Here is a 20,331-nt window from a genome sequence, read left to right as displayed (position 1 = left end):
GTCATTTTTGTTTTGTAACATTAAATTAAAAAAAAATATTTTATAAAAAAAAAAAAGATCCCAATCCCCGATTTTTTTCTCCCGATCCCCGATTTTTGGAAAAAAATGTTGATGTCCCGATCACGTGATCGGGACATCTCTACTTAATCATTCACTTTTCTGACAGCTCCATCAACACACATCCACTGTCAATAACCCCTTCTGTGACAAGCACACATTCAAGCTGAACTTTACATTCACTAATCTTTTTGTACCTTTCATACATCTTGTTTTACAGTATTAAACCTGTATTAAATATCCCTTGAAACTGTAATTTCGACTATTACCCTTCTGCCATTCATTGCAGGTCACTAAAATGCATTTAAACTAGAGAATCATAATGCTACAAACACTACAGCATACTTGTGTAACACACATCCAGTATAACACTACCTAAACTATACCTTTCATATTTATTCATAACTTCACATGTATGGAAATATTTAGTGGGCGGGAGCCTTCAGACACACTAGGCTTGTTTGAGACAAGCAAGACCTGCGCAGTTGCGATCAACGTCTTGCTAGTGCGTTGCATGATGGTTAGTCATTTTGTCCGACTTGCTCTGGAGGCTCGCCCACATGAGACTTTGAAATCTTGCGGGACAAAGACGCCCGCAGCCTTGAGAGCGAGGCGAGGCGGCGCAGTTGCTCTCCACGAGCTGCGGAAGCGAAATGCTTGATGGGAAACGGCTCGCTGGTATCTCAAGCTGAGCGCTCATTGGTGGTTTTTACCACGTGCTGCTGATGAAACTCTCCAATTGGCTGGCAAAAGTTTGTTGTTGTTTTGTGTCAGTTTTACGTCGCCACATCCATTCCCATTTTTCATCATTGTTTCACAATGTTTATCATCATGAAATTAATATCTATATATTTGATACTATACTGCTTACCGTTTTCATACTTTATATATCTTAGCATATTCATACACACTGTTCATACTGCTCACAGGCTGATATCTAGTATTCATACCCCACTGTTTATTCATCATTTAATTCATTCTATATGTTATTCTGTAGATTGTGTACATTACTTTCCACTTCACTGCTTGTTGCACCTGGTTAGAAGCTAAACTGCATTTCGTTGTCTCAGTACCTGTAATATGTGCAATAACAATAAAGTTTCTCTTTAAGTTAAACCAAATCATTAAAATACAATCTATTGTAATGTAATGATTTGGTTTAACCTTATTTATTGAATACATCATTTAAAATGGCAAGATTAAATCAATTTCCGCCATTGCAAACCCAGCCAGTCAAGCCGACTCCGAGCTGTCCGACTTAAAACGAGATTTTTGACACCTCCCCCGTCTGCGATCGGCTACTCTCGTCTACTTTCGAGGCGAGCTGCAATGTGTCTCAAACAAGCCTACTATCTCACTCGCACCATTTCCGTGTCAGACCACGTTATCCCCAAGATGGCGCCGCGCGGGGAAAGCTAAGCTAATACGCACACACATTCATACACTCTTTTTAACATGTAAACAGCGCTACAAACACTCCACACGCTTAGTGGGCCGTCACACTATATACGCGAACATTATGGAGGGGTTCATATGATGTGTGCAGCTTTTACCAACCTGTAATGAGCAGGTGAGACAGGAGCAATGAGAACGAGGGGTTATTTGGTTTCCTTCCAGATTGCTTCTGAGGAAACACCGGAAGTCCGTCCCTCTAACCAGTCCCTGGAACACAAACGTTCCGCCACACTACCAAATGCACTGCTCAACCCCGCCAACGAAATGAAAATAGACAGATGTACAAAACAATGGCATATTCCAACTCCAAACAATAATAATTATTATATCAATGTGGTCACACATCCCAGGGGTGCCACATATACAGTATTTTCTGCATATTGTGTATTCTTTAGATACTCTAGTGCAGGGCTCTCCAACACGTCGATGCTACCGGTAGCTCGCGGGCAGCTTTTCAGTAGCTCGCCACTCGATTATCGATTAGTAGTAAGGTTGCTTATTGATTTTTCGGCCGCGGCTCGACAATAACGTTTTTTTATTTTAGAATTGTTTCTGTCACAATATCAAATTGGTCGGTGACGCAGAGATCAAGGAACAAACGTGACAGCGGCACAGCGACACCACACACGGAGCAGTCTGCTTTCTCCACCAACACCAGTCCAGAACCAACAGCAGAATGACCCGCTCTGAATCAGTCCGTGTCGCTGCGGCTCAGACACACAGGGAGGGATTTGTGTTTTTGAGAAACACTCATTATCGTTATGTCAGTTTTTTGGTGGATTCAATCAAGTCTTTGATTGCAGAGTATATGAATATCCTCTTGCTATTTTCAGTTGATAAATACTTATGTAAAGTTTGTGAAGGCAGGGGGAAAAAAGCTCCCGCGATCACCGTCTCCTCTGTTCCTCCAAACCCCGCCCCTCCCCTAATCAGGGGCGCCGTAAGGGGGTGAAAAGTTAGGACGATTCTACGGGCCCGTGACTGACAGGGGCCCCAAAAATTGTAGAACATTAAGAAAAAAATGTTTAAGTAACCTTTCATCAATCATCAATAATTAACATTAATATAACATTTAATTTCAAACCTTTATTTAACCAGATTGGTCCCATTGAGATCATAGATCTCTTTTTCAAGGGAGACCGGCAGCATATAGGTTCCACATGAAACAATAAAGGACATTATACATTATATTTACAGGATACATAGTTATAGACATTTACAAGTGCCCATTGTATCGGCAAGCATTTCATTTACCCTAGCTTTAAAAACATGCAGAGGAATGAGATTGCTCAGTTTCAATTCTTGCTGAAGATTGTTCCAAGCAAGTGGAGCTGCGCACATAAAAGCTGTCTTACCTGAGACAGTCCTTGCTCTTGGCACATCTAACAAGACCACATCATGTGACCTCAGACAATAGCTGCTTGCAACTCTCTGTGTTATCAGCGAGCAGATATAATACGGGAGTTTACCCAACAAAGCTTTATAGATAAAAGTGTACCAGTGACTGAGCCTCCGTACAGAGAGAGATGGTAAACCTGCCTTGGTATACAGTGTACAGTGATGTGTAAGCGCTTTACAATTTGTGACAAATCTCAGAGCACTGTGATACGCAGCATCCAATTTGCTCAGGTAATTGGCAGGTGCATTCATATACAACAAATCCCCATAGTCCAGCACAGGTAAAAAGGTCACAGTGACTAGCCTTTTCCTGGCCTCAAGCGAGAAACAGGACTTGTTTCTGAAAAAGAAACCTAGCCCTCAGTTTTTTTTAGCAGGTTATTGACATGAAGTTTAAAAGAGAGACAATCATCAAGCCAGATACCCAGGTATTTGTAACAGGCAACAACTTCAAGTTTTGTTCCTTGCGTAGTTACAATATCTAAAACAGGCTCTGGAGTCTTTTTAGCTTTTGAAAAGAGCATTACCTTGGTTTTATCCACATTTAAAAGAAGCTTTAGTTCAGAGAGCTGAGTCTGAATAGTGTTAAAAACAGCTTGTAATTTAACAACAGCCTCTTTAATGGAGGGACCTGCACAATACATTACAGTATCGTCCGCATAAAAATGTAAAGTAGCTTCATCCACATCATCACCTACACTGTTAATATATATGGAGAATAAAAGTGGTCCTAAAACAGAACCTTGTGGTACACCATTAGAAATGTTTAACCACTCAGAAGACAGCCCATCAAAGTGAACACATTGGGACCTTTCAGAGAGGTAGTTCACAAACCACCCCACTGCATGGCTGGATATGCCTATACTGAGTAGCCTCTGCTTTAAGATGCGATGATCAACGGTGTCAAACGCTTTGGAAAGGTCAATAAACAGAGCTGCACAACTCTGCTTATTATCTAAAATAGTAGTAATGTCATTTACCACTTTCATCGTCGCAGTGATGGTACTGTGTTTCTTTCTGAATCCTGACTGATGTTTAGACAGGATATCATTTATACATAAAAACTCCTTTACTTGTTCACTCACTAAGCGTTCAAGCACCTTAGCCAGAACTGACAATTTAGAGATTGGCCTATAGTTATTTAAAATAGTTGCCTCCCCTCCTTTCAGTAAAGGCAAGACATAAGCAGACTTCCATACTTTTGGAATTGTGTTCGTGCTGAGGGAGAGGTTAAAAAGAGAAGTAAGAGGTGGAGCAATAAAATCTGCAGCTATCTTTAAAAAGAAAGGTTCTACGTTGTCCGGGCCAGCCGGTTTCCTAGGATCTAACTTGGATAATGCTTCATGAACAATACCAACAGTTAAAGGAGTAAAACTGAAAGGGTTTTCCAGACCACATTGTTCAGAGTCAAGGATTGGAGTGTTCACAGGAGCCACACAGCCAAACAGAGAGCCACAAGACACAAAATGCTTATTAAAACAATTTAGCATAGTAGCCCTGTCTGATATAGTGCCAGATGCTGTGGTAAGGCACGGAGGTAGCTCATTTGGGATATCACCAGTGGAAATCGATTTTATGGCTTTCCAAAATTTCCTAGGATTATTCAGGTTTTCTGTGGTAACCGACAAATAGTACTTTGATTTAGCACTTTTTATTTGGGATGTGAAGCTATTTCTTAGCTGCCTAAAACGTAGCCATTCTACCTCTGAGCCTGATTTCCTAGCCTTAGCCCAAGCATTATTTCTCTCATGAAGGAGACTGGACAGCTCAGCAGAAAACCAGGGATTGTTTCGTCCCTTCACTCTAAATTTACGCAGAGGTGCATGTCTATCTATAATTTTCATAAAACCAAGATAAAAATAAGACCATGCAGTTTCTACATCAGCACACAAATTGATTCTACCCCAATCAAAATCAAACAGATCATGTAAAAAACCCTGCTCCACAAAGTGTTTTTTGTCTCTCTTTGTGATGACACGTGGTTTCACCTTTTGGACCTTAGTGTCCCTAATTGTGGCTACAACACAGTGGTCACTCACATCATTAGCAAATACTCCCACAGATGAGTATTTATGTGGAACATTTGTTAAAATTAGATCAATTAAGGAGGATTTATTTGGGGACTTAATATTTGGGCGAGTAGGACTGTCTATAATCTGGGTAAAATTCAAAGAGGTACACAGGTTTTTAAAATCCTCTGACACAGAAGTTAACCAGTCCCAATTAAAATCACCAAGCAGCACTATTTCCTTGTAGGAAAGTTGAGATAACAGTTTTGCCAATGACGATAAAGAGTCCTTGACAGCCGAAGGGGCCCTGTAGCAGCCCACCACCATGAGCTGTTGACCCTTTGTTACCTCAATATTCACGGCTAAAAATTCTAGCTGTTTACTAACAGATTTGGAAACCATATTAGTTACACAAAACTTATTTTTCACATAAATGGCAACGCCACCACCTTTTTTAGGCCGGTCAGTACGATATACACTGTAACCATTTATGTAAATGTCAGAGGCCAAAATGGATTTATCTAGCCACGTTTCTGATAAGACAATGACATCAGCATCAGTAGAACTCGCCCAAATACGGACAAAATCTAATTTAGGTAACAGACTACGCACATTTAAATGAATTAAACCTAGCCCAGATCTAGATATAAAATCAGCAGGAGTAGCTATTTGACTAATACTGCTCGGTGGACCTGGATTTGGCTGTACATTTCCTGATAGTAACAACAATAAAAATACCAAGCACCTTTTCCTCTTAATCAACACACATACATTGTCAGCTGTTCTAGAGTCACCAGCAAACTTCGTGAAAGTGAGATTAGAGTTTAAAAAACAATTCTGAAGGACCATCGTGGCAGGCATGTGAGAAAGACAAACATTTTCCGAAATGAATGTCCGCGACAGTGCAACCAGCAATTGTTTGTGCAACACCTCCGAAACTGTACAGGGGATGTCCACAGCGGGCGGCAGAACATACCCGAATCCAGTAGATTGTTCAGGACGACTAGCGATCTTCTCCTTGTCCAGCACAGCCAAGAAAAGGCACAGCAGAAACACGACACCCGCCATTCTCCCAGTCCAGCACAACAGTATCCACGCTGTTCCCGGAGCAAGGTGGAGCAGGCCTCAGCTACAGCAGCACAGCACAGCAGAGCAGAGCAGAGCAGAGCAGAGCAGGTGGAACCAGGCCTCAGCGGGCGGCAGCACAGCAGAGCAGAGCAGAGCAGGTGGAACCAGGCCTCAGCGGGCGGCAGCACAGCAGAGCAGAGCAGGTGAAACCAGGCCTCAGCGGGCGGCAGCACAGCAGCGCAGAGCAGGGCAGGTGAAACCAGGCCTCAACTACAGCAGCACAGCAGAGTAGAGAAGGTAATCCCACCGCGTTACACCGGCTATTTAATCCACTTTACATCTCCGCCGGTAGCACAGGCTCGGAGAGGAGCGGCGATACGCGGTGTGAGTAGCGGCAAGAGGAGCGGCGATACGCGGTGTGAGGAGCGGCGAGAAGTTTAGTGAGTACATTGATAATGTACTCACTAAACTTGCGATTAATTTCACTTTTTTTGTTCGAAAAGTTAATTATCCAAAGCATCGAACCCCCCCTTTATTTACATGTAATGGTTTGGTCCTGTCTCCAAAACGCTGTGCGGCACCGCATTTTCTAGCAGAGTGAGAGCATGTGATGCAGGGATGCGAATACTTACGTGTGTATAATGTCTCGACCACTAACAAAGTCAGGCTTTCAAAAAGAAAAGAAAGGAGAGAAAGACAAGAGATTTTGCTCTGATTTAGCACCATCATCAGGCCTTTTCATTTCCATTTCCGTTTTTGTTGTCCATTTACACTTTAATACCTGCTTATTTTGTAGTTGGTATGTATATTTAATTAGAAAATCTGCTGCTTATTTTATATGTTATAAATGATAATATTGGTGTTAATGTTCACTTTATTTTAATTTAAGAGGTCATGTATATGTAAGTTATACTTATTTTGATTTATGAATGTTCCATTCAAAAATGTTATTAAAAAGGCACCATAAAAAATTACTATTGAAGTCTATGTCAGGAATGTTAGTGTTATATCAAATAGTGAATTCTACTACAGCAGAATATTGCAGTAGAATTTTTGGAAGTTTTTCCTTGTACGATGTGAGGGTCTAAGGACAGAGGGTCTAAGGACAGAGGGTCTGAGGACAGAGGGTCTGAGGACAGAGGGTCTAAGGACAGAGGGTCTAAGGACAGAGGGTCTGAGCTGTTGTATTTGCTGTAAAGTGTCTCTCCTGTAGGCTATTTTTATTTTATGTAGCACTTTGGCTCCACCACACATCGTTTATAAATGTGCTATATAAATACAACTTTATTTGATTTGATTTAAGTCGTAACAGCCTCACAGTAAATTCAGGTTCATGATTTCCTGGAAAAGCTGCCATTTATTCCAGGTCCCTATGTTGGTCACGCTGTGTTGTAAAGAAGCGGCTGTTTGCCAGGTTTCCCTCGTATATGGAGGAACCGACAAAGATGCTTTCAGGGTGGAAGTAGATGTGTAGGTGCCTCTTTGATTAGAGTATAAATAACTGTGACTAATGACCCTTAGGGACGGGGAGTGGTGAGAGTGAGAGTGGGGATGTTGGCCTGTACGCTGCAGACTGAGACGATGAACATGGAGAGAAATGTGGTCTGCACAGTGTTTTATATATGTGTTCCGCTCAGTGTCAGTAAATATAGTGCAGTTAGTATTGGACTACAATATAGATGCAAGCCTGTACAGGTGGAGTTATTTAAAGCATAAATTAGTCGGTTGGGTTCTGGAGGTGTGGTTACAGCATTGTGCTTGGTTTGCGTGGCCTGTGCCTGGTGGTGGGGCCCAATGTGATATATTTTCATGGGGCCCAAAACCCCTGGCGGGGCCCCTGCCCCTAATGGCTGATAGTGACCCAATAGAAACTTTATTATTCACTTAATCACTGTTTGAGATGATGAAGCTAACTTAGTCTCAAACATTCATGGGATTTATCAGCCTGTCCTCCTACAAAAAACGACCATATAGGTCGATTGTTCAGCAGCTAAATACGACCCAGAGACACGTTTTAAAGTGTAGCCCCTCTAGTGGTCGTGTAAGAAACAACATTCTCCTGTCGATTGCAAACGCTCCGGAGGGTCGTTTATTCACAAATAACCCTCTCTGGAAAATCCTAAATTGTGGAATAGTTTGGCCATTAAAATGCTTTTTTATTAGATTTCTAGCGAGAAGTGTATATTGTACTTTTATAATCCACGTCCAGTGGATGTGTAGGATCTACAGTTTGATAGATATACGAAGATGATTTGAGGTCTCGCCAGGAGAACGTGTATATGGGGCAACTTCCATGTAAAGTTAGCGTGGGTGAAAACAGTATTTCCGGTCTCGAAGTTTTCATAATAAAACCGGAAGTATTCCCCACACTGTCAAATGATTACGCAGTGATATCTCCATTACTCATCCACTAAAAAACATCAGTTTATCCTTGTTAATTACACAATGTTGATTGGTTTAAATTGTGTACAATGCTTTTGTGTTTTTAACCTTCGATTCGGAGAAACAAATTGTCTTTTCGGAGTTTAGACACTACAGAGTTTCCGAAGACACTACACTACCCAGAATCCCCAGCTATCGTTTGGGACTACAACATCCGCCTTGCTTGACAAACCCCGTGATTAGCCCTCAAGCTCTGTGATTGGATATTGGAGTGGCAGTGTGACAAGGTTACGCTGAGCGTCACAGCTCTTTGAAATGGAATGGAACCACGCCAGACTATCCAAAACTGGACTTGGACGGGTCCAGCGCGGCCCTCCCCCCCAGAATTGCACTTGCTGGCTATTGTGTGTTTCGCAACATGTTCTATGGCACGTCTCTACTGGGAAATGTAGTTTTAAAAGACGTTTTCGTATTTCCCACAATAAGAAGTTGCCAGTATTAAACTGTATACATCCCTGGAGGTTTAGGGGACACGAAACACATTGGTGTTATCAAATTTAAAACATATAATTAATACATGGGTGAAAATTGCTTGTGTCCATAATGGGCAGCATTAATACCACATGACAGCTAAGGTCAGAAGAGCTTTATTTAACAGCTGGTCTTATGTCTGTGACCCCTCCTGTTGTTAATTGATAAGCCTGAAACATGCACTTGTCAAGGTTCAGATGCACATTTAGCAAATATGGCAGTAGCCATCGATCATCTTAAGATAAGATACTTTATTGATCCCAAGTTGGGAAATGTTTTTGTTACAGCAGCATGTACTACTTTGTTCTACTCCACTACAATTCAGAGGTTAACTTGGTATTTTTACTCTACTACATTTATTTGTGTTACTTTGCAGATTCTGATTAATGATGTGAAATATAAACAACCCTTAAATCAGACTTTAGTTACACCTGAGTAAAATTCAGCCTTATCAGTTTGTCTGTTTTGCACATCCTCCTGTTAATATCTTTGGACGTCCTGCACTAAACTGTTTTATTGTAGAGATCACTACAGTATCTTCTAGATATTTTCCATTCTATATTTCTATCATTGACCCCTATTTTGTATGTAGGCTACTCTTAATATTTAAATGTTTTCATCAAATATAACTTATTCAACAACTACATTCAATAACGTGCTTTAACCACTAGGAGGTGCGGTTTAGACCAGTGGTCTAGTTAATAAAACATAATAATATCGTACATAATATGACTATTCACTTTATTGTGAGTTTAAAACAGAACGTTAAAGGAAAATACAGTTTCAGTCTCTCGATGTGAAGCTTATGCAGTGTACCATGAACCTGTATAGACCTGTAACAGTCAACTGCTTGAGGAGTTGGAAAGGTAGTTCAGAAAATCAGTAATATCTTTAAAAACTACAAAAAAGTCCCTTTCTATCAGCTGTGCACCGTTATGGTGTAAATACAGACTATCTACTAATTGGATCAAATATAAAAGTCAGCCGAGTTAGTGTTGATACTGCAAGGAGACGTATTGTGTGAAAAGAAATGGAAGATGTTGTTTAATTGTTGATATATTTATGGTCCACGTCACGTATTCAGTTTTGGCGGCATCTCTTTGTTTGTCAAAAGGTCTTCTGATCAGGGCTCTATAAATACATATCTAGGGCAGATATGTACTATTTAATGCAGCCGAACCGTGTATTACAATGCCGTTATGTGATGACTTTCAAAGAGAAAAGCAAGAACACTCGGAATAAAGTATTATTATTTTTTTTTTTAATGTTTTCCGATTTCATATCACAAACACCATATCCCGACGTGCATTGCGGCGTGATTTTAGCCTATCAAAACCTCTGAAAAAAGAAATGTGTCTCTCAGAATCGAAAGAGAAAAACCTATGGGAAAAACACAAAAGGATTGTACAGAATTTAAACCAATTAATGTCGTATAATTAACTAGGATAAACTGATGTTTTTTAGTGGATGTGTAGTGCAGATATCACTGTTAAATCATTTGATCATTGGTTTTATTATGAAAACGGCGAGACCGGAAATACTGTTTTCAACCCGTAACTTTACATGGAAGCTTGCCGCATATACACGTTCTCCTGACGAAATCTCAAATCATCTTCGTAATATCTATCAAACTATAGATCCTACATATCGACTGGACGTGGATTCTAAAAGTACAATATATACTTCTCGCTAGAAATCTAATCATAAAGCGTTTTAATGGCCAAACTATCCTACAATTTAGGATTTTACAGAGAGGGTTATTTGTGAATAAACAACCCTCTGTAACGTTTGCATTCAACGGGAGCACTCGAGGCCGACAATTTTCAAACGTAATTATAGGTCGTATTAAGCGCTTGAACAAACGACATATTTGGTCGTAATAAGGGCTTAAACAATCGACCCATTTGGTCGTATGAGTTGGAGGACTTGTTGGAACAAAGAGTCGAACAAGAACGATATGTAGCTCTGATATGTAGCTAAGCCAAACGGTTCATTGTAAGGCTTTAACTGTTGCTGTTACCTGGAAGGTATAAACCACATTCAAAGAGAGAAGAGGTCGTTTCCTTCCATCAGAAACATTTAACCAGTTTCTAAGTATTGTTTGTTTCATTTCCAGCTCGTCCTGTCTTTGTTTACAAATACAGACTGCTAGCTCTGAAGCTAACCAGGGTTGCTAAACGTGGCTACCTGGCTGGAGTGAGATTTTGATATTTAATTACACATATGCGCACTAAATGACTGCTACCGTGTCTGTAGCGGGACCTTAGCATATGAAACAGTGAACAATATATACAAATACACAATATTGGACACAGACTATAAAGGGCTCATAGTTTCATTCACTAATGAAAGCCAAACACATGTTTGTTTCCACTGTTTCATTGTGTGCATAGGCCTGTCGCGATAAGCAAACAGTTGACTTATCGCTCCAATACACACCTCAAGGCTTTATATTGTAGTCTATCCATTTGTAAGTGATGTTTTTGCTGCTGCTCCATACGCTATACAACCATAGTCTGTTGTGGACCTCATCATTGATCTGGAAATGTCTATTAATGCTTGTTTGTCTGCGCCCCAGTTGCATCCAGCTACAGCTCGCAATACATTTAATACTTTTTAGCATTTTGTTTCCACTTGATTAATATGCATTTCCCATGTGTATTTGCTATCAAACCACAGTCCTAGGTATTTGAACTCATTCACCTTTATCATTGGACAATCATATAGTGTTAGCTGTTGGCCATCAATCTTGCGTTTGTTTGTAAATACCATGGAGCATGACTTGCTTTCTGACATTTTGAATCCAGTTATATGACCACCTCTCCACTTTTTTAATCGCTCTAGCTTCTCCATTACGTATGGGGCACGTCTTCCCCTCATCCACAAAGCCCCATCCTCTGCGTGTAGAGCCCATTGGATGCATGAGTCTAAGCATGTCAACATGTCATTAATCATGATGTTAATAATATTGGACTGACTGCACTCCCTTGGGGAATGCCGTTTTCTATTTCTAAATAACTGGAAATATCTGCTCCAACCTTTCCTCTAAATGTCCTGTCTGTTCAAAAGGCCCTTACCCAATTGAACATTCTCCCTCCAATACCCATTCTCCTCCATGTGATCAGTAGCCCCTCCTCCACACAGAGTCATACGCCCTTTCAATGTCAAAGTACACTATTGCCACTATCTCTTTCATGTTCAATGTTTTTCCCACGTCATTACTCACTCTTACTAATTCCACATCCAGAGCTGACCTATTATCCTGTCTCTTCTCCTTCACCTTTTCATTCTCTGCTAGTAACTGCTGTTTTTGCTGCCTATGGATATCACTGAGATGCTCCCCACTATGTACTGCTGCAAGTGTCCTTCCTAACATATCTGCCTTCTATAGTATATGTTGCGTTATGTGGCTTGTAATGACCTCTATGCTTCCCTCTGATGTTAGCAGGTGTACCGACTCCTCACACCATATCCTACATTTCCCCCAATCAGCTTTAGCAAAGCACCACCTGGTTATCACACCTCCTTCCTGCATTTACATTATTATTCATTTTAGGAAGCACTGGATAATGGTCACTTCCTACAGTGGAGTTATTCAAAACAAACCATTCACATGTATGAACCAAACAGTTTGACACTAATATCAGATCCATGCATGAGACTTTCCCCCTGTGAACATCTACTCTTGTGCCATGTCCATCATTAAGGCATACTAGTGTTCTTTCCTCCAGCATTTCCTCCACTATGTTTCCGTTACTGTCTGTATGGTTGCTGCCCCATAGACGGTTGTGTGCATTGAAATCACCACACCAAACTTCCTTCCTATGTTTATTTTCTGCCATTTCTTTAAATATATCAGTGGTTAGATTTGGACATGGGTTGTATACTAGTGATGACAGTTTGACACTGGACTTCCTATTTCATAGAAGCAGTGATTCGAAGCTTGCTTCAAGACAGCTTGTCATGTGACGTCCGAAGCAGCAACAGCTTCATTTCCTGAATGAATCACTTGACTGGTTCGAGGTCCATTCACGCGATTCAATGCACTGCCTCGTCTCGATTCTGACAGGTGACAGGTTGAAACAGTTTCGAATTTGAGCGCTTCAACACTTTATGACCGCTCTAAACAATGCGCAATGTGTGGGTTGTCGTAGTTTGAGTTGTTGCTGTTGGTATTGCATTTGAATTGTAGTATCATTATAGCAAGCCAGAAAGAAAGATAGGTCGTTCTGGCTCGGGAAACACTACGAAATGTGGAGAAGTTCTGACCAAAAAGACAATTATCAGTAATATAAAAACAGTTCAATATTTTAAGGAATAGATAGCCCAGTGGGTCGAGCCGGCGGCCCGAATGCGGCGATGTCCTCCGCGCAGCTGGTTCAAAGCCCCGAATGGATGTACTTTTAATCATTGATACTTTAATAACTGATAAAAGGCCCTCTCCTCCCAAAAACATGTCCAGCACTCTCTATTCTCTTCTCAATAACCCAATACACACAATTATCAATCTTTAATTGCAAATAGAACATGATATTCAGTCTTAGTGTGTGCGCATCGAATATGTTTCAAGGCAAAGATACGATAAACCCACTGCAGCCTTGCAACTTCGCCAGGAGAGGTCGCTGTACCTGAAGCTTCGAGACATTAACCTATTTCCGACACAATTGACCAAGTGGTTCGATGCTTCATTCAAAGCTTCATTTTCCCATCACTAAATGGCACCGCCTCGGCCATGTCCTAGATTTGGACATGGGTTGTATACATTGATTATCCTAATGTTATCTTGTTTTCTAGGGTTGCAGATGTCCACTATAATACAGTCTATACCATCAGGAGATTGCAACTCCCTATATGCCACACCATCTTTGAGAAATGACTGCAGGATCTCAGGTCTGCAAAGTGGACAGGTAGGCGAGAAAGGCTTTTTTGAGTCTCAGAGACCAAGGTCCTGTACACTTCGCATACATTGACTGCACGACTTCAGGTCTGCGATGTGGACAGTACACCTCAAATACATCACTACACAACCTGGGGTATTTGAAGATAAGGGAATGACATGTTTATAATATGCTGCAAAACACAACAAATATGCATGCATCTGTTTCTCAGGCCATTTTATTTTTGGTAGTCTGATCATTTCAACAAGAGAATAGAATCAAACTGAAAACATCGTAAATATGTTCCAGATACATGAAGCATGTGAACAGTGAAACTCGCTCATGGACTTTAAGGTGAATACTTTAAGAAAAGGTTTTCCCACACCCTTTGTAGGAGCCATTTTATGGGTGTTGTTGGTGTCTCAGTTTACCTTATTTATATGTATAGTGCAATATTATTTTTGAACACTTGGTGGCGGGTGTATAAAAGGGGTCATAGGTCACAGGAGAGGAAGAGGACACATGAGGAAGAGCATACCGATTCTACCAGATGGCCAGCCAGCCCCAGCAGATGCTCATACTACAACTATTGACACCGTGTACTTAAACCTTGGTATGTAAAGCAATAAAACATCATTCTAAAACTGCAGCAAAAGACCGGAACTTCATATGTTTGTGTCTCCGTCAGGAACACTCTAAACCCTCCTGTGAAGTAATGGCAAAAGATATAGGACACTGGAACATTTAAACTGCCATTACATTAAGTAGAATCATACTCTATGAGTGAAACTGGACAATAAGAAACATATCGCATTGGATAAAGGATCATTTTCACCGGACAAACAATTGGATTACTTCACAACTGACACCGTCATCCCGGATCAGCTGGACAACACGCCACAATCAGCTGGAGATTGTCACCACCTGCGCTCATCAAGAGGCGAAAGGAGAGGCCGACAGCCAAGGCTGGGAAAGCGGCCGGGTATGAGCAGCATTAAAACTGGATCGTATATTGGAATCATAAGCTGCATCAGACAATGGCTTGGATTTAATGCTGCAATAATGCCAGCTGTTTGAAACAGCTGTCAGCAGACGGACTGCCAGAAAACGAAACTTAAAGGAACAGTGAACATTATGCATGTCAATTCTGACGTTACGTCAACAGATGGCACTGTTGGGATGGGATCTGTAATGGAAAAAAGGATTACCCAACACAAGGCCAATAGATGGGAATTGTAAACTGTGAAAAAACAAAATATGCTTAATTGTGGCTCCTACACTCTTAAAACCACTATGGTTTTTCTCCTGAGTGAACACGAAGATGTCTTTTGAGAGCACTTGATGTAGTGAAAGTTTTCCCACACTCTTCACACCAGTAAGGTTTTTCTCCAGTGTGAATACGGTGATGTGTTTTGAGATCACCTGATTTAATGAAAGTTGTCCCACACTCTTCACAGCTGTAAGGTTTTTCTCCAGTGTGAATACGTTGATGTATTTTGAGAGCACTTGATTGAGTGAACGTTTTCCCACACTCTTCACACCAGTACGGTTTTTCTCCAGTGTGAATACGGTGATGTGATTTGAGAGCACCTGATGTAGTGAAAGTTGTCCCACACTCTTCACACCAGTACGGTTTTTCTCCAGTGTGAATACGGTGATGTGATTTGAGAGCACCTGATGTAGTGAAAGTTGTCCCACACTCTTCACAGCTGTAAGGTTTTTCTCCAGTATGAATACGTTGATGTGCTTTGAGATTATCTGATCTAGTTAAAGTTGTCCCACACTCTTCACAGCTGTAAGGTTTTTCTCCTGTGTGAATACGTTGATGTGATTTGAGAGTACTTGAATGAGTGAAAGTTTTCCCACACTCTTCACAGCTGTACGGTTTTTCTCCAGTGTGAATACGTTGATGTCTTTTGAGATCACGTGATGTAGTGAAAGTTGTCCCACACTCTTCACAGCTATAAGGTTTTTCTCCTGTGTGAATACGTTGATGTGCGTTGAGAGCATCTGATCTAGTGAAAGTTGTCCCACACTCTTCACAGCTATAAGGTTTTTCTCCTGTGTGAATAAGTTGATGTGTTTTGAGAGCATCTGATCTAGTGAAAGTTGTCCCACACTCTTCACAGCTGTACGGTTTTTCTCCTGTGTGAATACGCAGATGGCGCTTTAAAGTTCCAGATGTTGTAAAGGATTTGTCACATTGCTGACAGCTGTGACGTCTCTCTCTTCCTTTCGGTTTCTAGAACAGACAGACAGAGAAAGAGAGAAAGTCAATCTAAAAAGCATAAATACACAAGTTAACACAATAAAAACTCACTTAAAGTGGACCTATCATGCTATATTTGAACAATATATTGTAGGGCCATACCTATATAAAGTATATAAATATAGTATCTTTTTCAAAATACCAAAAAGATCCTGCATTTTAGCCACGCCTCATTTCGCTCTATTTGCTCTTTCCAGCGCTGTTTGTGCAGGGGGCTGATTCTGTGAGCAGCAGCTGACCACGCCCCCCTGCAGCTGGCCACACCCCCCTGCAGGAGAGGGGAGCATGCTCTGAGATCAGCTGCTGAGCTGCAGCGGGGAGAAGAGGGGGAGAAAAAGTGATCTCCGTCCACCGTGTTTTATTCTTATAGAAGAAAGAAGAGAAGTAATGGGGCAGAAACCCTCCTTTTTACGCAGCGGTCCAGACATAGACATCAAACGGCGACACATATTCAGTGTGCAGTTCCTTTGGCATTAGGGCAGGGATATCTAGATACTTTCCAAGGTTTGACATAATGAATTGTGCTACTTTTAAAGCAAGGAGCGATGTTTTCAAATCTGTAATCAAAAAGCTCCTCAAAAAACGCTATCGAAGCAGTTTCTGCCGTTGCTACGTTAGTTCAAACGGTAACAACGGACTATTTTTCTTAGCGGATGCATGTCAATTTAAATCAATACATACAACTATAGAAAAAGAGCCACAGCGGAGAATAAACAGAAGGGCAACTATGGCAACCATGCAAGGGAAGTCTTCTTCGCTGCTTTTGTGGCAGACTACAGCGCCACTTACAGGCCTGGCATATGTACCACAGCGTCTCCAGAGCTTTCGAGCGGCAATGGCCGGCCGTGGCCCAACCTCTCATTCCCCTGATAGGTGGAGAATTGACCAATAGCCGTAGCACCACTTTAAGTGTTCAAATCTGGATCAGTCTGTATCAGATCCGTTGCAGACCCTTTTTTAGAGATTTGGGTATGGAGGAAAATAGAGAGGGTTGTGTTTTCTGACACTTGATGAGTTCTCTGGAACACCGGGGACACATTCATGTATAAAAGACGTACTAAAGTGCATTTTGCATGATAGGTCCCCTTTAATATAAACCTTGAGTTAACAAAATACTACTTATCAACTGTTTGTGTTTATTATATTTGATACAGTAATACAGCAATATTCTAACCAAAGTATATACCAGAGGTGGGGGACTCGAGTCACATGACTTGACTCGAGTCAAATGAGTTGACTTGCCTATTTTTGACTTGAGACTTGCTTGACTAACATTGATAAAAGAGTCGACTTGACTTTTACTTGGTATTCATGACTTGAGACTTAGGCTTGAGACAGATGACTCCAAAGGACTTTACTTTTTAAAATAAAATATTTGCATTTGCATTTGTTTTTTTATTGTACGAAGCCCCTAGAGGGCAATGAAAGAAAAAAGAGAGAGAAAGAAGAAAGTAGGAAGTGGAGCACACAGGAGACAGCCGTTTCATTGCAGACTGTTATGTTTATGTGGGGAAATACATACATTATTTGAGATATATTTCAAACTCGGACTTCATTTTAGGGACATTTCGGCCAGGGGTGTAGAGTTATTTGTTCAAGCACCGGCTCGGCAAAACAGGAGAGTCTGTGAACCAGTCTGCCTTGACCTATGTATTCATGTCTGTGACTCTCACAGTATCTGCTGCCCACAGCTGCTTTATAGAAGACAACCTCCTTCACTTCATGAAATCTCTGCAGCACCAGGAGGCAGTAACGTGTAACGGAGCGTCCACACTACAGCTTCAAAAAAAGCTTGGAGCTGGGCGTGTCTGGAGCTTGGGGATTTTATTCAAGCAACATGACCAACAACCAATCAGTAGTGTAGACGGGCCGTAACTCAGCAGAATCTGAGAAGAGCAGCACCAGCTGCAAAGAGCTGTGCCTTCACTGTGTCTACCTTCGTTAGAACAGCTAACGAGCGACCGCAGGCTGCTACGTTTCACACACACACACACACACACACACACACACACACACACACACACACAATTACCTGTTTTATGATTTCAGAGCCCCACTCTCCATTGTTGTTAATGTTGAAAATAAAACTCTAGTTTCATAACCACTGTCTTTTAACTGATTTAAACTGGGGTTATTCATCAGGATTTCGTAGGACTTGACTTGCTTGACTCTCACCCCAGTAACTTGAGACTTGCACATGTATGACTTACTCCCACCTCTGGTATACAGGAGACAGAGGGAGACGGCATCCTGTCACTGCAAGTCTCAGTATGCTCCGTTCCTCTTGTGTTTTGTTTTTTTGGTCTAATTATTGTCTAAACTTTGTTGTGCTTTTGATCCTGTGGATTACATGTGCCTTCTGCAGACCATGTCTGGCCATTCAACTTTCCAAGACACACCTGAGTGACAGCACGAACAGGTATGGCAAGGAGCCCCGGCCTCTGCTACAGATGCGAGGCAATGCTAGAGCTACAATGCGATCGGCCTCCTACGAATACACCAAGCCATCTGTGCTCTTCGTTATTGGATGAAATCCCTCGGGAGCCGCTTAGAAACTCCACGAAAAAGAGACGAGGAAGGAGGGGAGCCGTTCAGAATACGGCGGAGATTCAGCCGGCCACCACTTCCATCCATCATTCTCACAAACCTGCGCTCATTGAGCAACAACGTGGACACACTAAGGACATACACAAGGTACTGTCATGAATTTCTCGAGGCCTCTTTATTATGTTTCACGGAAAGTTGGCTACAATCTACGATGCCTGAATCTTTTTAATTTATTCTACTAAAATCATACAAAAACAAAAACGTATAATTCATACACACAAATGGGGCGAAGCCTGCGAGCTAGTTCAGGCAGTCAACTCGAGCACTTATGCTGCATTCATACATAACGCCCCTTGCCACTCTACAACCAACCAAACAGAGTCTCCTTAATAAGCCACTCTATTTAACCTGCAGATCTCTCTCCATGCATTGCTAGCTGCTGCTATTGCTGCAGCTACGTCGCTGCTGCTTGCCTGCTGCCACTGCTGTGTTCACTGGCTATTGCTGCGTTCATGTTCCTGCTGCTGTGTTTCATATTGCTGCTGCTTGCCTGCCGGTGCCGTCCTTGCAAATGTCTATTGCAATCTCCGACTCTGGAACCGAATCATCATACTAGGGGTGCAACAACTAATTCAGTCGTCGATTCGTTGGTGACGTCATCACATGTGTTTTACGCGCCGTTAAGCTCCAACGTTATTGGTCTTTTTATCGGTACTGGAGACATTTACAAAATATATGTCATGTATTATTGCTACAAAAACATTATATTGCAGTCTTAGTGTCGCCAACTCGTTTCTAATATGCAAAAAGACAAACAAATGCGTCTATGATGTATTTTCGATCAGACGAGATCTCTCTCCCCGTCTGTGTGCGAGGGGGCGGGACAGTTTACACACATGCAGCTGATACATGCAGCAACACACACACACGGAGGAGATGGCGGAGAGAACGCGCTCCGAGGTGTGGTTCAACTTTACCCGTCTCGATGTGGAAAATGCTCGTTGCCAAACGTGCAATAAGAGTTTAGCATGTAAGGGCGGTAACACAAGCAATTTGTCTAAACATTTAGCAAAAGTGCTCCACATCCAGACGGAACAATGCACCGGGTTCGACTGTCTTTCTAGTAGCTCTGTAGCCCCATCCACGAGTAACGTTTCCACGTCAGGTGTTATGTATGCTAGAAGCAACACACGGAGCTAACTACATTATACGTACATATATGTCTATTGCAATCTCCGACCCTGGAACCGCATCATCATACGCAAGAAGCCATAAGAAATGCCTCATTCCTGAAACACAGGCTAGCTCAGAGCATGGTTCAGCCGCCGCTGGAACGACCCACAGCTCCCACACGACACATTCAGGTGTCCCTTCCGTCCTCATTTGGAGTAACTTTTAATATCCTTTGGGCCAGAGGAAGTCCCGAGTTCTACGCCAGCTCCGGTAACAACCCCTCTCTTGTGTGTCAGCTAAGAGTCCCACTGTCTCTCGGTCGGTGGGTATTTAAACACCAAAAAAGGCAGGAGCAAGCTGACTCTGGCATTCCCAAAGTACCTGCCATCCTGTCCTACCTTCTCGAAGTAAAATCAGCGCTCGAAGCCTTTAATTGCACGATATATTCCCGTGAACAAACTCAATTTTCTCTGCCTGCAATGTAAACAAATGTTTCTACTTCCGCGTTCAACCACGTTGTGCCGCTGACGTCACACTCCCGAGGATTCTGGTTATTGGAGTCCCA

The 20,331-nt window shown here is 41.8% G+C and overlaps 3 pseudogenes; 1 reads left to right on the top strand and 2 right to left on the bottom strand.

Moving 5' to 3' along the window:
• LOC117441147 (zinc finger protein 721-like) overlaps nt 1–1,664 on the bottom strand; it is a 424,075-nt pseudogene extending 422,411 nt beyond the window's left edge.
• Nucleotides 1–20,331, top strand: part of LOC117441148 (zinc finger protein 208-like) — a 447,659-nt pseudogene that overhangs the window by 355,216 nt on the left and 72,112 nt on the right.
• LOC139433246 (zinc finger protein 420-like) overlaps nt 13,658–20,331 on the bottom strand; it is a 35,631-nt pseudogene continuing 28,957 nt past the window's right edge.

The sequence above is a fragment of the Pseudochaenichthys georgianus genome, unplaced genomic scaffold (assembly GCF_902827115.2).
Source record: "Pseudochaenichthys georgianus unplaced genomic scaffold, fPseGeo1.2 scaffold_151_arrow_ctg1, whole genome shotgun sequence".
NCBI classification, from domain to species: Eukaryota; Metazoa; Chordata; class Actinopteri; order Perciformes; family Channichthyidae; genus Pseudochaenichthys; species Pseudochaenichthys georgianus.
The sequence above is the reverse complement of the archived record's forward strand: the minus strand, read 5'-3'. Positions and strand labels throughout refer to the sequence as shown.